This window comes from Vicugna pacos, unplaced genomic scaffold (genome assembly GCF_048564905.1).
Source record: "Vicugna pacos unplaced genomic scaffold, VicPac4 scaffold_13, whole genome shotgun sequence".
Taxonomy (NCBI): domain Eukaryota; kingdom Metazoa; phylum Chordata; class Mammalia; order Artiodactyla; family Camelidae; genus Vicugna; species Vicugna pacos.
This window is the reverse complement of record NW_027328734.1, coordinates 1,285,658-1,306,764: the sequence shown is the minus strand read 5'-3', so window position 1 is coordinate 1,306,764 and position 21,107 is coordinate 1,285,658. Positions and strand designations below refer to the sequence as shown.

At 32.7% G+C, this 21,107-nt stretch overlaps 1 long non-coding RNA gene across 1 annotated transcript; it reads right to left on the bottom strand.

Moving 5' to 3' along the window:
* Window positions 1-4,731: 4,731 nt before the first annotated feature.
* On the bottom strand, window positions 4,732-5,875 carry LOC140692572 (uncharacterized). The gene is made up of 2 exons (XR_012068138.1): window positions 5,681-5,875; window positions 4,732-4,765 (listed from the first exon to the last, which is right to left on the bottom strand). It is a non-coding gene; the product is annotated as an uncharacterized lncRNA (long non-coding RNA).
* Between the last annotated feature and the right edge of the window lie 15,232 nt (window positions 5,876-21,107).

Here is a 21,107-nt window from a genome sequence, read left to right as displayed (position 1 = left end):
GAAATGAACATACCACAACAGAGAAGGAGATATAGATATAAAAAGAAACAGGTTGTTCACAAGATGGAGGGAAATGGTGTGAGGAAAAAGAAATATTGGACGAAAATTAAGAGAGAAAATTTTCCAGTTGCAAATTTAATGAGTCAGGGGCAAGAAATGTGCTGTATGGGGAATAGTATATAACTATGAAATACCTTTAAATAGCAACATATCATAACTAGATATATTCCAGTGATCAGTTTGAAATATACTACAAATAGAAAAAAGCACGTTGTTTAAGAGGAACTAAAACAGTTTATAGATTAAAGTACACTTCAAAAACAAACATACTTTTAGTAAAAAATTAGATTTGTAGCTAACAGAGGTAGCTAACAGAAGGGTATGGAAAGGAGGATTTGATTAATACACTCAAAAGCTACCAATCGCCAGACCTAAAATATATGTGTCCTAGAGATGCCCCATAATAACATGAAAATTACAATTAATACTGCTTTATGTTACATATCAATGTTGTTAAGGTAGTAGACCCTAAGTTTTCTCATCACAACCAAAAGGCAAATTGTATCTCTTTAATATTGTATCTAAATGAGATAATGAATTCTCCCTAATGTTGCTATGATATTTATTTCATGATACTTGTAAATCAAATCACTATCCTGTGCACCTAAACTTACACAATATTCTACACCAATTATATCTCAATAGAAGCAGAAGGAAAAGTGGAAATTCAATATTCACATATTCCCATGTCATTTCTCATGATTGCTTCTGCAGCAAGTAAACTTGAGTCATGATATACTTATCCTAGGTAAAAATACTCATAAATAAGTGATTCTAATAAATTATACATAAAGATACTAATACAATGAGTGTTTTACAATGCCTTTAATTTTCTTCATGTTAACAGCCCACTGCTTCTGTAGGCATCAAAATTTCACACTGTATATTCGCCTGAGATTAGGGAATGGATACAAATTTAAAACTGGCTGCTCTTGCTGTGAGTGATAAAGTTCACTGTCTCTGACCGACGGTCTCATCTCCGCGACAGCATCTGTAAGAAATGAACATGCGAGGTTGCTAAAAATCTCAGCATGGTAAAATCTCAGGACTCCTAAAATTCTTAACTGTTTTCCAATTGGAATGCAATACTGACAAAGTCTTGATTTTGGATAACAATGTGGTGTTTTCTCATGGTTGCATTAGGGGATGTGAGGATAATCCCTGAGATCCACAACAAAAATTCTTGCTCATGTGCTGGGCAAAGAAGTGTAAAAGTTCTGCATTATTAGGAACTGAGGACAGCTTTCAAAATGATGTCTATGCTCACTCTATTCCAGGTAGTACAAGGAAAAAGGTAATTGCAATTTCTAGTTGAACGGGAGTAAGTCAGTGGTTCAGGCTCTTTAAATTAGTCAAGGGGTGATCAAAGCCAAAATAAGATGTATCGCAATGAGAAATAGAAGAAAACAGAAATTAGACATAAGCTTAAATTAAAAAGGAGACACGGTCCTGTGCTGTGCTCTGGGGACTGGAGAATGTATATGCCTCAGTCAAATTCAAGGGTTCAGTGGCTAGGCCCAAGCATCAGCTCGGGATTCAATGAACAGGTAACAATTAGTATACTGGGAGAAATATAATATTCCTCTCCCTGATCGGAAGAAAATCAGGTGGCTCAATGAAACTCTTAAATCACAGAGATTCTGCCAGATGCAGAATAATAATTCACTGATGACTCAACTAAGACATACTTAGTTACTGCTTATAACCCATCATTACACACATACACAGTGGTAGACAGATTTGTAGTATTTAGTGGGAAGAGTTCTGTGGGCAGAGCTCAGAGAATAGTTTTCAAATTATCAGCCAACTTTTGTACTTTTGCCAATAGTCAAGCTTTTCCCAGGTAGAAAACTACAGTTGGGCAAACAATATTCTTGTTTAGGAAATCTAATTTTGAAATTATACTGTAGCTTTTGACTTATCAGTATAGAATCTTGTTCAGAAGATCACGGTAAGACCCACTGTCTGATAAGGGAGTTGGAAACTAGCTGCTGAACCAGCCCATCTGAACCCAAGACTGCTAATGTAAGCACCAACATAGCCACCATCAGTGTTGAGCTGACAAACTTAAAAGCTTGATATTTCTGTTGTAAGAACAACCACTGTTGTCCAGGCACAGATCTCCTGCTGCAAGTGGTCCCTTTTCTTCACTTGGTAAAGGACATATTGGTGGGATGTTGCAAGAGCTTTCCCTGGCCCATTTGCCCTTTCTGCAGATTATCAAAAGCTTTCTTCACAACAGGTGACATATTTTCAAGAGTCAATGTTGTCATTCCAGTCTTATCAGCTGACAATTTCTGCATGATTTTGAGCAGAAGCCTTAGACACCCTGACATTGCCTACAATTTTTCCAGCATTTCAGGGCATTTCACATTCTGAAAATGATTCACCTTTTATTTTAAATTAATGGGAAATAGTCAAAGTCTGCAATGAATATTATGTATTTCCTAATATCTGCAGAAATTTGGTACTCATGCATTTGGACAAATTTATAATTCCACCACCCTCACCTCTTTCTAGTCCACACATTTTAGATTGCAATTTGATTACTGAATATGACCACCCCAACCAAGGATCTAGTACCTCTTAGATACTTCCTGTGTTAAGGTTAGAAGGGGCAAAATTTATGTGGGATGCATATACCTACATTAAATGTTTGCAATAGCACTGTCTCTTCTGGACAAAGCTCTGATTCTAAGAAAATTAACTTAATTAGAAGGCATTACAGTTATTAGTTTGGGGAAGAGAATCAGCTATTTTGGGTTGGGTGGTTGATGAAGAGACAGGAAAAAATCCAGCAAATATGAATGGAATGCTTTAACCCTCTGGAGGCATGAATTAAGAAGAAAATAATACTTTTTCTCCTGTACCTACCTCCACATACTGTCTTGAGTGACTAGTCCTTGGGCTAAGAAAAGAGCTAGATTGTGGTGAAGAGTAAAGACCATAATGAAAGTTTGAAAACCATGAGAGATTTGTTGTTTCAGGAAAGTAGATTTTGCTTAAATTCAACATGTATTTTTCATTCACTAAATTCTAAAATGCATCCTGTGGCATGTGCTTGGATTACTGTGCTGGTATCCAAGTTAGACAAGTAAAGGCGGATAGACAGAAAACATCTGAAGGAGGTAGTTTCTGTACTGAGGCTGGCAAAGTCTAAGTAGGTAAAAGGAGGACACCCAAAGGCCAAGGGTGAGCTGGATCAAAAGAGGTGAGGTAGCAGCTAACATAGTTGACAAGCATTTGCTTGGATGTATCTCCAGATACAGTGAAACATAAAGATATACCAAGGTAGGCAGATGCCAGATGTAGAAAGAAATGACTAAACAAAGTTGATTTTGTGGGCTTACAGTGGAAAGGCATTAAGAGCCACCAAGACGATGTAAGCTTGCCTTTGGCTGGAAAATAAAGGCAAAATAAAGTATCGACTAGAAAATATAGTGTAGATTCTTGAGGGCAAATATTAAAGCACCAATTGGAATGCTTTGAGAACAGCACAAAGAAGACCATAGATAAAATTACTTCTTAAATTCTACCACATGCTGAATGTGCCATCTGAGACTACATCATGTGACCTTTATGATTCCAGGGATGACATAATAGAGACCATGAACCCTGGGCTGGTTCCTGCATTTATCTTCTGTTCCAACCCATCCTAACTTAACACCTTTAATACTTTCCAGGATGAACCAGAAACCATTTTGTACTTTTCCCTCTCTCCATGTTTTAGTCTTTTTCCAAATTCTTCCATTTTCTTTTCTTCCTTACAAGAAGTTATCTAAATTAACTCACATATTGTTCCATCAAATGATCATGTAAATCAAATATCTCTTTTTTTCTTTAAATAGTAACTAAGTCTCCCATTTAACTCTTAACACTGTTTAAAAAAAGGTTAATACGGGTACACATCTATGTTTATTGTTCAAATAAGAAAATTGCAGATCGTTGTCGTCATTTGCCAACATCAATTTTAATCTTTGTTATCTCGCATAATCTTGTAGTCCTCTGGTAAATCAGTTGTAATTACGATGTCGTTCATAAACTGCAGATGGCTGATATGTTGGCCTTGAAAGGGAGGTAGCTGATGTATCAGCTATCACTGTTACTGGAAACCGTGGGTTGCTCACAGGTTGAAGTTTAGGAAAATGACCTTCATTGGCAGATATGTTGTGATATCTTTTTGGAAAAGTATAAGGCTCCACCATCAGTCCAAATAATTCCTCTGTATGGGAGAGACGATTCGGTACTGAGAATTACAAATTGTAGTTGTAATGAAGTTAACCACACGGCCATTTGTTTCATTGTAGCTTCTTTGAATGTTCCCGTGGACTATGGTAAACTGATTTAAAATAGCTCATTGATCCACTGCAGTTTGTTCTGGTGGTCTAACTGAAATTGATGATGGAGGAGAAAAATCACCTCTGTTTGGGGTAATTGTATCACCAATTATGTGGCTAGTAGAGGGCTTTCTTATTAGAGGCATGTTTAAATTTGCAGACGTTAAAAATGCACTTTCTCCACTAGTGTAAGCCACAAAACCTGAAATATGATTATCCACATTACACCCTGCTTTAAAGTGCTTCTTGTTGAAATCTTCAGCCAATGAAGGCACCAGAGAGGAATTTTTAATCCCAACTCTTCTTTTTATTCTCACTAAAAGCTGGGGACAGCCTCGTTTAAAATTTGGATTATGATAGAAATGCAGCTACAACCAAAGGAGAAATATTTTAGTAATATTTTAAACCAAAATACAAGTCTAGAATAAGCCTAACCTATAAAACCTCAGATTCCACTTTTTCTATTCAAAGATAATATCATCAAAATATGAACATTGCTGACGATTTTTTGAAGTTCCTTATTTGGAAACTACACATTTAAATAGTATACTCATCAAATTTAAGAAGTTAGCAATTGCAGTATGTTGAATGCCACTTTTTAAAAGCAGCTTTAATACCTTTATTAAGATTTCTGAAAAGATTCAAAGTTGCAAGCAAAGTTTCTCATAATATTGACTACTTAATGTACTGTCCTAATTTTTTATAAAAAATAAAGGATTTTAGCCTTAGTAGTTTTATAAAATTTTCAAAATCTAGCTTTACATTTATATTACCATTGATTGATAAACAAAATAAAATTTTATATATAAGTTACCAAGTGGTAACTAAAATTTCTGAATACTTTGCTTAAAACAGAGACTCCTTTTTCTTCAGCCAGAAAGTCAGCTAGACAAGCAGAAGTTTGAAAGTTCTGCCGCACTTTCCTAAACCCATAATGGTAAAGCTGTCTAAGTAAACTTTTCATACTTGCAGTTTCAAATATTTTGAAAGGAGCCTTTCTTTCCAAAACTTCCTTCTTTAAGACATATTCATCAATCACTATGAAAGATCCATTATCATCCAACCAGATGGATTTAAATTGGTCACTCCCAGGCATTTTCCAGAGTTTTTTGGAAATGTCAGAGAACGAAAATGATTATCTTAATCTGGTTCAGAGACACAATGTGTGTAACATGGTGTTTTAAACAAGCATTCTACAGACAAAGTTTGAAAAGCATTTTCTTCAAACATAGACCTCACGTCCAGGTCCCCAGAGAATGTTTGATCACACAATAGAGATCTACCGGAGTTTCCTGAACCAGTTGTTCCATCTTTACAAGACACATCTTGAATTTCTGAAGAAATATGTGCCATCTCAAATAACTTTTTCTACAGCTACTTTTCTAATCTGCATGATTTTGAGCAATGCAGCTTCAAATGCTGCTTTGGCAGGCCTGCACATATAAACTGCTGGACCTTCACAATGTTTCTCAACTTGAGTAGCTGTGACATCACAAAAGGACTCGCCTCCCAGCAACCCAAGTGTAACGTTCAGCCAGTGTTTATTTCTCATTCATCCAGTTAAAATGAAATATATTGGATACTTATTTTTATAGTGTGATCTGCAAATATTATCCCCATAAAATCTTTTTAAACAATTAAATATTTTGGTCTATGAAATAAAACCAATCTCCAACCATTTGTCCACAAATTTATAACAGATTTGAGAACAGAGTATAAATAATGCAGAAAATATATAAAATAATTTTTAAATTTTGTAATTTACAGTGAAATTTGTGTAAAACCTGTACAGAAATGTATAACTATTTCATCATCATTTGTAATTAAAGTGAAATATAATTTGATTTGCAAATGGAAGTAGGTATTTATATGTGTACTTTAGAATAAGTAGCTCTATATGCAAAACATGAGAAGAATAAATATCAGTTTATTTGGTATGTTTATATATAAATGGTTAATATATATGAAATAAAATTAGGTTAAAATAATCAATCAAATTGAAGATATCCCAAAGGGTGGAATTTTTTTAAATTTGTAGTTCAGTTCTATAAGTGAAACAAATGTAATTTAATATTCTACACTAAATTTGCAAAAGAGACAATCTTATTGTATATTTACAAAAGTTTATTTTTGCCATTTTATCACTCAGGGTTTATCATTCCCTAGAAGTAATAAATTTTCTTGACATCTATATAATCCATTCTCTTGGGGTTTCTGTTAAGTGTTCCAAAATGATGTTGATATATAAACTTATGCACAAGATCCTGGGTTCAGTAAGCATTGCTCCATTAAGGGACAAAGAAACAAACAATCAAAAAACAAAGATATAACAGTATATGTAGGTTGGGGTGGAAAAGACCAGGTAAAATATTTTAGGAAGCAATAATTTTCTCAGTCCTGAAACAGTTGACATTGTTAGAATAATACGGCACTTTAAGGCAAGTGTCTTGTGCACTAATTGTAAATAATAGCTATGGTCTGTATCAGAAAACTGTAGTTAATCCTGTTCTACTAAATATTATATTCTTTATTAAGAAACAAATTCCTTTAAACATAAATCAAATTCAAAATCAGTGATAAAATTTTTAAATAAATAAATGTACCCTCAAGCTACAATGTAAATTTTTCTTTCACTATGTATAAATTCCCTTCTAAATAAATATTAGCAACCTGAATTCATTGCATATTATAAGTATTATAAACTATAGTTAAGTTGGATTTAGTCCTGATATATAAACATTATTTAACATACACAAATGAATATATGTAATATCATTCCTTTAAAAGACAAAGAATTCAAAAATAACAATCTCAAAATATGTAGGAAAATTATAGACAGGTCTGATCTTAACATCTTTATAAAAATATCCTTAAATTCGCTCTAGATAGAATGTAACTAAGCATAATAAATGCCATATATGAAAAACCCATGATTTATTTCAATTTCAATGTTAACTTACAGGAAGGTTTTCTTCTGGTCCAGTAATAAGAAAAAGAAGCTCATTTTCACAAGTACTAAATTACACTGCTAGAAGTCTTAACCAGAATATATAGTAAAGGAAAAATATAAAACTCATCCAACTTGTAATAAAGAAGTGAAGTTTTTAGATGACATAATTATGCGTACATAGAAAACTCCATAGACTCCTCCAGTGACTGAAATAATGAACAAGCTTAGTAAACTTGCAGAATACAAAATCAATCTACAAATATCCGTTGCATTTTTGTATAGTAAAATCACATTATCAGAAAGAGAAATTAGGAAAACCATTGTGTGTAAATTGATACTAAAAAGAATAAAATAGGAATAAATTTTATAAGTTAAACAAAAGTTCTAAACATAGATCTATATATTACAGGTACAAGAAATATAAATAAACAAAATAAATAGGAAGATATTCTGTGCTGATGGATTGTATACAATATGAAGAAATATTCTAATCTATCTTTCATATGTTCAATCTCCCCAGCAGTAATTATTGAGGAAAATGTCTTTTCTTAATTTTATACTCTTGCATCCTTTTCCATGGGTTAATTGATCATAGGTGTGAGGGATTATATCTGGTTTTTCTATTCTCTTCTATTAATTGGTGTCTGCTTTTGAGCCAGTATCATGTTGTTTTAATTATTAGTTTTGTAGGACTGTTTAACATCAGAGAACTTTACACCATTAGATTTAATACTCTTTTTCAGGATTATTTTGGCAGCTCAAGATCTTTGTTGTTTTAAAATTATTTGTTCTATTTATTGGAAATATCTCATGGGTATTTTCACATGAATCACACTAAATATAGATTGCATTGGGTACTATGTTTGTTTCAACCACATTGTTTCACATCATTAACATAAGAGATCATTTCATTTCTTTCGATAAGTTTTAATTTGCTTTATCAATGTTTTCTGTTTTTTAAAGTATAGGTTTTCACCATGTTTGTTAACTTCATTTATAGGTGTTCTTTACATATATATATATACAATTATATACATATTTGTAAACTCGTTTCGTACACAAGTACAGCAGGCAGAAGGCAGTGGCAAGACATATTCAAAGTCCTGAATGAAAGAAAGCTGTAATCTAAGATGCTTTATCAAGCAAGGCTAACTTTTAGAATAGAAGGAGAGATAAATAACTTCCACACAAGCAAATACTTAAAGAATTTAGAAAGAGAAAGAGAAATACAGAAAGATCTATTCTAAATAAAAAAGAAGCAGGATGCTATAGAAAAGAGAAATGCATAATTAGAAAGGCAATATCTGCAATGACTTATAACAGAATAAATATGATGTTGTAAAAAAGGACATCAAAATTTTTAAAAGTCACAGAGTGTAACAGGAAAATACAGAGTGTTTTCTTCTTGTTTCTGTTCTCTGTAGGATGGGTTTGAGTGTGTATACTTATCAGTTAAAATAAACATATTTAGTACTGGTCAATATACATACAAAACAAAATACCATAAGTCAAAAGCTTACAATGAAGTCACAAAGACAAAAAGAAACCAAGGTAATAAAAGAAAACTTATCAAGCCATAAAAACAAAAAGAAATGAACAAAAAGAAAATACCAAATCAACTGGAGAAAGAAGTTCAATATGGAAAAAAAACACTGGTCTATCAATAATTACCACAAATGTTAATGGACTTAGTGCTTCAATCAAAAGATATATATTGTCAGATGTGATAACATAACAAGACCGTATGTTATGAAGTACAGAAGAGACCCACATTAGTAAGAGGAACACACATCCATTGAAAGTCAGAAGGTGGAAAAATATATTCCATGCAAATACAAATGACAAGAAAGCTGGACTAGCAGTACTGACTTCACACAAAGAGACTTTACAAAAAAGGCCATAGAGAAAAATAAACAAGGACATGATTTAATGATTAAAGGAGCATATCAAAATGAGGGTATTACACCTATTAATATATATGTAGTCAATATAGGAGCACATAAATAAATAAAGAAAATACTAATAGATAAAAATAGAGAAATCCCTGGGAATACAATCAAAGTAGGAGACTATAACTCCCCATTACAATCACTGGACTGGTCTTTCACAAAGAAATTTAATAAGGGAAAATAGATACTAAAATAAATTATAAAATAATTGGAGATGCTTGATATTTTCAAAACAGTACTTCTCCCCAAAATAGAATATACATTCTTTTCCTGTGCACAAGGAACATTTTCTATGAAAGATTATGTACTCAGGTACTCAAGAAGCCTCCACATGTTAAGAAGATAAAAATTATTTCAAGCATCTTTTCTGAGTATAATACTATGAAACAAGAAATCCACCACAGAAAAACAGTGAGAAAAAATGACAGCATCCTGATTAAAAAACATGCTACTAAAACAAGGGGGATGAGATAATGAAGTAAAGAAGAAATTAAAAAATACCTTGTGAAATATGACAAAACACTACACAAAGTCTCTGGAATACTGCTCAAGCACGCTTAAGAGTGAAGTTCATAGTGACAAGGCCATCCTCAAACAAGAGGTACAATTTCAAATAAATAATCAATCGTTCTATGTAAAGTAATCAAGAAAGGGAGAGCAAACAAAACCAAAAGTCAACAGAAAGACTGAAAATATAAAGATCAAGAAGAAATAATTGAAATAAAGTTTAAAAAATAGAAAAAAATCAATCAATTTATTTTTTGAAAGGGTAAACAAAATTGACAAACCTCTGGACAGGCTCACCAACAAGAAAAGAGAGAGGACAGAAATAATATTAGAAATGAAAATGGATAAACTTCAAAGAGTACAACAAATTTACCAAATATCATAAGGGAATAACATGAGCAACTGTATGGAAACAAACTGGATAACCAGGAAGAAATGGAGAAGTTTTTAGAAACATTCAGCCCACCAATTTTGCATCAAGGAGAAGTTAGCCATTTGAACAGACAGATCACCAGAAATGGAATAGAATTATCAATAAAATAAAAAATCTCTTCAAAAAAAATTCAAACCCAAATAGCTTCACTGGGGAATTTGACCAAACATACTAAGAAAAATCCATACCAGTCCTCCTCAATCTCTTCCAAAAGACTGATATGGAGAGAGTACTCCCAAACTCACACCATAAGGCCAACATCAACCTGATACTAAAACCAGACAAAGACACTACCCCAAAATGAAAACTATAGGCCAATATCATTGATAAACTTAGAAGCAAAAGTCCTTGAGAAATTATTAACAAACAGAATCCAAAAGCATCTAAAAATAAGATCATGAACCATGGACAAGTTAGATTCATCCCAGGAATGCAAGGATAGTTTAACATATGCAAATCAATCAATCAATTGTGATACACCATATCAACAAAAGAGAAGACAAAAAAGATATGATCATCTCAGTAGATGCAGAAAAAGCAATTGTTTACATTTAACACTTCTTTGCAATGAAAATTCTTATCACAGTGGGCATAGAGGGACCATATCTCAACATAATGAAACCTATTTATGACAAATATATAGCCAGCATAATAATGGTGAAAACCTGGAACCATTCCCGCAAAAACCTGCAACAAGGCAAGGATCCCCATTCTCACAATTTCAATTCATTATAGTCTTGGAATTCCTAGCCACAATGATCAGCCAAGAAAAAGAAATAAAAGGATTCAGACTGGAAAAGAAGAAGTAAAATTGTCATGATATGCAGACATGACACTATATATATAAATTGTAAAAGCTTCACAAAGAATACATAGGCTAAAAAAGGAAATAGGCAAGGTAGCCAGAGTAATGTACAAAAACCAATTACATTTCTTTACACTACCATTGAATCAAGAGGAAAACAAAGTATAGTAACAACCCCTTTTATAACTGCACCCAAATTTATAAAATGCTTAAGAATAGCTCAGACCAAGGAGGTGAATGAATTGTACATGAAGAACAAGAAAACATTGATTGAGGAAATCAAGAAAGATTTGAAGAATTGAAGAGATACCCAAAGGTCTCGTAATGGAAGAAATAATATTGTTAAAATGGACATACTACACAAGGCAATCCACAGAATTAATATGAGTTCCTATCAAATTATTAAAAACATTTCTTTTTAGGACTGAACTAATGATCATAAGAATTATATAGATACAATAAAGATCGATAATATCCAAAACAATATTGAAGACAAATAAAGAGGCTGGAGGAATAACCTGCCTGCTCTCCATACACTATTGTAGAGCTATAATAATCAAAACATCATGATATTGGTACAGAAACAGGCATATGGATCAATGGAACAGAATAGAGAGCCTAGGAATAAATCTACAGGCCTATGTTCAATTAATATTTGACAGAGTAGCCAAGAATATGACAGAGAAAAGATCATCTCTTCACCAACTGGTGTTGGGAAAATTGGATTGCAGCATCAGAGCAATGGAGTTAGAATTCTCCTTCACTTCATACACAACAATAAACTCAAAATGACTTGAAGACTTAAATGTAAGTCAAGACACAGTAAATCTCCTAGAAGAAGACATACGCAAAACACTCTAAGATAAATTGGAGCAATGATCTCCTAGAACAGCCTACCCAGGTAATTGATGTAAGATCAAAATTAATAAATAGGACCTAATTAAGCTTATAAGCTTTTGCATAGCAAAGGGAACCATAAACAAACCAAAATGACAACTGACAGGATAAAGAAAATATTTAGAAGTGATGCAACTGACAAAGCCTAATTTCCAAAATATAAAGAGTTCATACAACCTAATACTAATACTTAAAAAACACAAGAAACCCAATCTGAAAATTGGCAGAAGCCCTATACATGCAATTCTCCATTAGAAACATACAAATGACACAGATATATGAAAAAAAATTGCTCACTATCATTATCAGAGAAAGGCAATTCAAAAGTCTAATGAAGTATCACCTCACAATAGACACAATGGACATTATTCAAATGTCCACAGACAATAAATGCTGGGGAAGCTGTGAAGAAAGGGAACCCTCCTACACTGTTGGTAGAAATGTAGTTTGGTGTAGTCACTGTGGAAAACAGGATGGGGATTCCTCAAAAAATAAAAATAGACAACATATGATCCAGCAATCCCACTTCTGGGTATATATCAAAGAGAACCCTAATTCAAAATGTCAACTGCATCCCAATTTTCTTAGCAGTGCTATATACAGCAGCCACGACATGGAAGCACCCAAATTGCCCAACAACACATAACAGTATACAGAAATTATGCCATATTTTCACAATGGAATAATATTCTGCCATAAAAAATGATAAAGCAATGAATTTTGCAGCAAAATGGATGTTCCAATAATCTGTCATACTAATTGAAGTAAGCCAGAAAGAGAAAGAAAAATAATATATGACATGATATATGTAGAACCTTAAAAAAAATTTGGAAGAAAACACTATGATTTCATCTACAAAACTGAAACTTACATGCAGATCTACTTTATAATCTTATGGTTACAGATGAAAGAGATTTTGAGAGGATATATTTTGGAGCTGTAGAGTTATAATTGTTATTCACTATATATAAAAACAGATATTTTCAAAATTTCTTTGTATGACACAGGGTAGTATGTTAAATATTGTGAAGTTAAATTTAATTAGCACACAAATATACGCATGAAGTGGGACACTGTGGTAAACACTACAGATTGACCCATTGTAAATGGCAGTACTTCAATGATAAATAAATGAATCCATAAGTAAATAAGTAAGTAAGTAAATAAATAAATAGTATTTAATAATAAAAGAAATACAAATATTCACACTACTTAACTTTACACATCAAGAATCTAGGAGAAAACAGAAAGAAGAAGAAAATTGAATGAATGAGAGAAAGGTAAATAACAAGAGAAATAATTGAAAAGAAAAAAAAATACCTAAGTCTGTTTGTTTTAAACATAAAGTGGACATTTAGGTTGGCAAAGAAAATAAAGACTCAAATAAAATTAGAAATAAAAGAGAAGATGTTACAACTGATGTTATAGGGATGCATAGCATCAAAGTAATTACCACTAGCCAACAATTTGAATGACCTAGAACAAAAGACATATTCCTAGAAACATATGTTTCCAATACTGAATCAAGAAGAAATTAGAAAGTTAAATAGAGCAAAAGTGTGTATGAGTAAATCAGTAATCGAAACCTCCCAAACCACAAAATATTTACAACTTGAATTTACTGGTGAATTCTGTAATACATTTGAAGAAAATTTCTCACCAATTCTTCCCCAAACCATCCAAGAATTTGAAGGGGGTGAAAGTATCCGTACTTGTTTTATGATGCCAGCTTTATTTGCTTAATAATGCTAAAAAGGACATTATAAGCAAAATATTGAATATTATCCTTGTTGTATATATGTGCCAAAATTCTCTACAAAACACAAGCAAAATGAATTCAACAACACATTTAATGTATCATACACATACATGAGTAAATGAATTTATCCCTGGGTTTAAGGATTCTTCAAAATATTCAAATCAATAAAGGTGACATGCCTCACTAATAGAATGAGAAATAAAACTCACATAATCATCTCAATAGGTGTGGAAAGAGCATTGTATATAATGCAACATCTTTTGAAGGTACTCCCAACAAATTAAATTAACCCTGTCAGTGGCATGATATCATATACACCCAAAAACAGTGTGGAGAGAAGAGAAGCAGTTCTCTGCTTATTGATTCTTAGAAAAAGGGTTTATATAGGACATGCACAATGCCTCACATATCATCTAAGTTATAACAATGATAATAATCTTAAGCTATTTAAGTCCACATACTCCCGCAGTAAGCACAGGATGTTAAATGATAAAGGATTGTTTTAAAGTTCATCACCAAACTTCATTTAGTGGGCCATCTCTTATCCAGCTGGCTGTGCCTGACTTAGGTTGTCCTCCTCTGAGTATTTTACCCAGCATAGGCTCTCCAGCCATCCATACTGGATACATTGAGTAGGCCATTTCTTATCCAGCCTGGATATATGACATTCCTCACAGCTTATCAGTTCAGTCCATGGGCTTATTCTCTAGAGCCTTCAGACAGGGGCCTACGAAGCCAACATCCCTTGAAAGAAAACTGGATGAAGAAAATTTGATGTTTATATGCAATGTAATCAATACTTTGCTTTCCTATCAACAATGTCCACGGCGTTCCCTTATCTCCTCAATCTCACCAAAATATATTTCTTTTCTTTTTGATGAGAGCCTTCTGACAAGTGTGACGTCTTGTCTAATTTTTGGTTTATGAATTTCCTAATAATTTATAACTCTGAACACATTTTCATGTGTCATATAGCCAACTGTATGTTTTCTACAGAAAAATGATTCAGATCAATCTATTCAGTTCCTATGGACTTTTTTTTAATTGGATTGTTTGGATTTTTTATTGTTGTGTATGACTTTGCCATATATTTTGGATATTAACACTTGATTGGAAAATATCACATGCCAATATATTCTCCCATTGTGTTGGTTGACTTTTCATTTTATTGATCATTTCTTATGCAGTGTAAATCTGTTTAGACTGATACAGTCATATTTTGTTATTTCTGCTTCTGCTTCCCTTGACAGAGGAGACATATGAAGAATCAAATTAAGTCAAGTGTACTTCTTATGTTTTACCCTAGGATTCTTTGTTTTCAGGTTTTATATTTTATATGCCCAGGAGTGGGTTTGCTGTGTCATATGATATGTCTTTTTTTATTATTTAAAGGAAATTCCATACTGTTTCCAAAGTGGTTGCACCAATTTTCATTCCCACCAACAGTGTTGTACTGTCCTTTTTCCTCTACAACCTCCAAAGTCTTTATTATTTGTAGACATTTGATGAAAACCCTTCTCAATAGTGTGAGGTAAAACATTATTTTATTTTTGTCTTACCTTTATATAATGATTAGCTATGTGAACATGTTTCTATATTCCTGTTTGTCATCTGTGTGTCTTTTTTAGAGAATTGTCTTCTACTCATTTTCTGTCTGAGTTGTTTCTAGATTTTTGAAATGGAATTTTATGAATGATGTGTGTATTTTAGAAATTAGCCTTATGTTGATTGCATTGTTTCCTAAACTTTTCTCCCATTTGGAAGTTCATCTTTTCATTCTGATAATTTTGCTGTGTAGAAGCTTTTAAGTTTAATTAGGACCTATTTGATTATTTTGCTTTTAACGTTTTCAGCTTGGGAGAGTGACATAGGAAAATTTTACTGCAATTTATCTACAGTTTTGCCTATGTTAGTTTCCAGGAGTTTTATTGTGTCATGTATTAGATTCAAATATTTAAGTCATTTTGAGTTTATATATGTACAATGTGCGGGAATGTTCTAATTTCATTGATTTACATGTAGATGTCTATCTTTCTCAACATCACTTGCTGAAGACTGTCTTTAGGCATTGTATATTTTTGTTTCCTTTGTCATAGTTTAGTTGACCATAGGTGTGACGTTTTATTTCTGCCTCTGTGTTCTGTTCCAGTGATATAGTTGTTTGTTTGTTTTCCAGTATTCTGCTGTTTTGATTACTGTAATTTTGTAATATTGTCTGAGATCTGGGAGGGTTATGGGTTATGTCTCCAGCTTTGTTCTTTTAATGATTGTTTCTTTTGCAGTTCTGGTTCTTTTGCAGTTTCATACAAATCATAAGACTGTTTTTATTTCTGTGGAAAATATCATGTATTTCGATCTGAATCACTTTATATCTGTAGACATCTTTTGTAGTATGTATATTTTAACAATATTAATTCCTCTAAGTTAAGACCTTGAGATTTCTTTCCATTTCTATTCATCTTCTTCAAATTTATTTATCAGTGAATTTTCGATTTTATTATCTTTTTTCAAAGTTTTTTTAATTTTTTGATCTGATTTCATATGGATTTTTAAAATTATGGAATATTTCATTGTTAGTGTAAAGAAATGTGACAGTTTTTGTATATTAGTCATGAATCATGCAACTTTGTTAAATGTCTTTATTAGTTTTAGTTGTTCTGGTGTGGAGAATCTTTAGGGTTCTCTATATAGATTATTGTGTCATCTAAAATAATAACAGATTTACTTCATTCAATCCAACATGAATAAATTTTTTTCTGTTCCAATTGCTGATGCTAGGACATCCCATACTGTGTTTAATAGAATTGGTGAGAGGGGATACCCTTGTCATATTCCTTAATTTGGCTTTCAGTTATTCACTTTTGTATATTATATTGTCTGTGGGTTTGTGAGTAATGACTTTAGATAGGTTGAGATATATTTCCTTAATCCTACTTTGGTAAGAGGTTTCTATTGTTGTTGTTGCTGTTCTTCTTATTGTTGTTGTTCTTGTTGTTGTTGCTGTTCTAATGAATAAATGTTGAATTTTATGAAATGCTTTGATGGATTTTTTGGGATAACCATGTCATTTTCTCTTTTACTTTTGTTAATGTGGTGCTTCAAACTTATTGTTTTGTGTATGTTGAACCTCTATTGTGACCCTGCAATGAATCCAAGTTGATCATGGTGAATGATTCATTTTTGGTATTGCTGGATTTAGTTTGCTAATAACATTTTTTAGAATATTTGCATCTAAATCAATCAAATATATTGGCTTGAAGTTGTCTTTGACCATACTTTGTTTTTGGCTTTGTTCTCAGGGTGATGAAATCTTCATAGAATTAATTTGTAAGTTTCCCACACCTTCACAATTTTTGAATGGTTTGAAGGGTATAAGTTATGCTTTGTATTTTTGTACAGTTCTCCACAGGAGCTGTTTATATCTGCACTTCTATTCAACAATTTTTTTAAATGCAGATTCTATCTTTCTTCTAGTAAACAATTTGTTCAAATTGTTTCTCCTTATCTCTGTCTCTTTCTAGACATTTGTCTATTTCTTCTAATTTGTCCATTTTATTGGCATATATGTGTTGACAAAATGAACACTTTTTTGTATATCTTAAGTAACAATTGTTATTTCTCTTCTTTTATTTCTGAATTTATTTCTTTGGAGCATGTCCCTTTCCTTCATGATGGACCTGGTTATAGGTTTTCTGATTTTGCTTATCTTAAAAAGAAAACATAAAACAAAATCTTTTGTTTTACTCCACTTTTGAATAGTTATTTTTCCTCTATAATTTATATTTGCACCTGTAATATTTAGGATCTTGTTTTTTTCTTTTTTTTACTTTTTTTATTGGTTTACAGTCATTTTACAAAGTTGTCTCCAATTCTAGTGTAGAGCACAATTTTTCAGTTACAATGAAAATATATACATTTTTTGTCCCATTTCTTCTTCTGTGAGCTGCCGTAAGATCTTTTATACATTTCCCTATCCTACACAGTACAATCCAGTTTATCTATTCTACAATTTTGACCTCCCAGTCTATCTCTCCCTGCCCTCCAGCCCCTTGGCAAACAAAATATTGTATTCTATGTCTGTGAGTCTATTTATGTTTGGAATTAGGGCTTTTTTGTTTTGTTTTGTTTAGTTTTTACTTTCCACTGGTGAGCCATCTCACATGAATTTTTTTTTCTCTTTCTGGCTTATTTCACTTAGACTGATTTTCTCCAGGACCATCCATGTTGCTGAAAATGCCGTTATGTTGTCATTTTATATGGCTGACTAGTATTTCATTGTGTAAATATTCCACCTCTACTTTTTCCAGTCAACTATCGATGGACATGTAGTCTGTTTCCATGTCTTGGCTATTGTAAGTAGTGCTGGCTATGAACATTGGGGTTCAAGTGTCATCCTGAAATATGGTTCCTTCTGGATTTGTGCCCAGGAGTGGGATTCCTGGGTCATATGGTAAGTCTATTCCTAGGCTTTTGAAAAATCTCCATTCTGTTTTCCACAGTTGCTGCACCTAACCGCAATGCCACCAGCAGTGAAGGACTGTACCCTTTTCTCCACAGCCACTTCAGCATTTGTCATTTGTGGATTTTTGGATCATGGCCATTCTGACTAGTGAGAGGTGATACCTCACTATAGTTTTGATTTGCATTTCTCTGATAATCAGTGATACTGAGCATTTTGTGATGCGTCTTTTGATCATTTGCATGTCTTCCTTGGAGAATCGCTTGTTTAGGTTTTCTGCCCATTTTTGGATTATGTTGTTTATTTTTTCTATTCAGTTGGATGAGCTGCATATATACTCTGAAGATCAAGCCTTTGTCGGTTTCATATGCAAATTATTTTCCCATTCTGTAGGTTGTCTTTTTGTTTCACTTCCGATTTCTGTACTGTGCAGAAGATTGTAAGTTTCATTTTGTCTCATTTGTTTATTCTTGCTTTTATTTCTTCTACAAGAAGATTTTCGAGACGCAAGTCATATAACGTTTTGCCTATAATTTCCTCAAGGAGGTTTATTGTATCTTGGATTATGTTTAAGTCTTTGATCCATTCTGAATTTATTTTTCTGTATGGTGTTCTAGCTTCATTGGGAGTGCTCTAGCTTCATTGATTTACATGCTGCTGTCCAGTTTTCCCAACACCATTTGCTGAAGTGTCTATCTCAATTCCTTTGTATTTTCTTGCCTCCTTTGTCGAAAATTAATTGACCAAAAGTTTGCGGGTTCATTTATGGGCTCTCAATTCTGTTCCATTGGCCTATATGTATGTTTTCCTACAGATACAGTGCTGTCATGTTGACTGTACCTCTATAGTAATATCTGAATCATTAGCGTAAAGATATGCCACTGATTTTTGAAACTTAATCATTTAACCTGCTACCTTGCTGAATGTTTCAATCAGATTTATTAGTTTTTTCTGGATCTTGCAGGGTTTTCTATATATAGTAACATATTATCTGCATATCGTAAGACTTTTATCTCTTCCTTTCCAATTTGCTTCTCTTTTAATTCTCTCTCTTCTTTGATTGCTGTGGCTAGGACTTTCAAGATTATATTGAGTTGGAGTGGTGAAAGTGTGCATCCTTGTATTTTCCCAGATTTTAGTTGGAATATTTTGACTTTCTCACCATTGAGTACTATGTTCGCTGTAGGTTTGTTTTCTATAGCTTTCATGATGCTTAAATATGTTCCCTCTATGCCCACTTTGGTGAGATTTTTTATCATACATGGGTGTTTAATTTTATCAATTGCTTTTCCTGCATCTATTGAGATGATCATGTGGTTTTGTTCCTTTCTTTTGTTGATGTGATGCATTACACTGATTGATTTGCATATGTTGAACCACCTCTGTGTCCCTGGCAAGATCCTCATTGGTCATGATGTATAATCTTTTATCTGTGTTGTTGGATTCTAATTTCTACTATTTTGGTGAACATTTTGGCGTCTGTGTTCATAAGTTATATTGGCCTATAATCCTCTTTTTTGTTAGTGTCTTTGCCTGGTTGTGGTATCAGGGTGATTGTGGATTCATAGAATGACTTTGGGAGTATTCCTTCATTTTCAATTTTCTGGAAGAGTTTGAGAAGGACTGATATGAGTCTTCTTTGCATGTTTTGTAGAATTCATCAGTGAAACCGTCCGGTCCTGGAATGCTATTTTTAGGGAGGTTTTATATTGCTATTTTGATTTCATTTCTAGTGCTCTGCTTGTTCAAGGGGTCAGTTTCTTCTTGATTCAGTCTTGGTGGGCAGTATGTTTCTAGAAACTTGTCCATCTCCTCTAGGTTTTACAGTTTGTTTCAATATACTTTTAATTATATTTTCAAATGATATTCTGCATTTATTTTTTATTTGTTGTTATTTCTCCATTCTCCTTCCTTATTTTGCTAATTTGTGCTCTCATTCTTTTCTTTTATTTGAGTTTGGACAGTGGTTTGTTGATTTTACTTACTTTTCAAAAAACCAGCTTTTGGATTTGTTGCATTTTTCCCTATGGTGTTTTTAATCTCTATTTTATTTATTTCCTCCCCAATATTTATGATTTCTTACTTCTGCTACCTTTTATGTTTTTTGTACTTCTTTTTCAAGTGCATTCTGCTAGTGGGTTAAATCGTTTATTTGTGATTATTCTTCTTTTTTAAGCAAGGCCTGTATCACTATAAACTCCCCTCTCAGCACTGCTTTTGCTGTGTCCCATAAATTTTGTATGGTTTTGTATTCATTTTCTTTAGTCTGAAGGTACTTTTTCATTTCAGCATTGATTTCTTCATTGAACCATTGTTTTTTTAATAAAATATTGTTTAACCTCCATGTTTTCCTTTTGCTATTGTTTGTTTCTCTGTTGTTGATTTCTACCGTCATAGCATTGTGTTCAGTAAAGATGCTTGAGGTAATTACTATCTTCTTAAAATTGCTGAGGTTTCTTTTGTGCTCATGTACATCATGAATCCTGGAAAATATTCCACGTGCACTTCAAAAGATTGCATATCCTCTTATGGGGGTGCAATGCTCTGAAAATATGCAACATATGTATTATTTCTATTGTATTATTTAATTTCTCTGTTGCCTAATTTAATTTCTGTCTCAATGATTTGTCCAGTGATGTTAATGCAGTGTTGAAATCTCCAAATATAAATCCTCCTTAATATAAGTTAGTAATCATTTTATGTACTTGGTGTTCCTGTATTTGTTGCATACGTATTAACGAGTATACTATCCTCATATTGTATCACTCCGTCAATCAGTATATAATGTCCTTCTTTATCTTACTTTATGGCCTTTGTATTAAAGAGTATTCTGTCTGAAATCAGTAATGCAACACCTGTTTTTTGGCTTTTCCAATTGTATGGAATACCCTTTTCCATCCTTTCAGTCACAATCTATATATGTCCTTCTCTCTGAATTGGGTCTCTTGTAT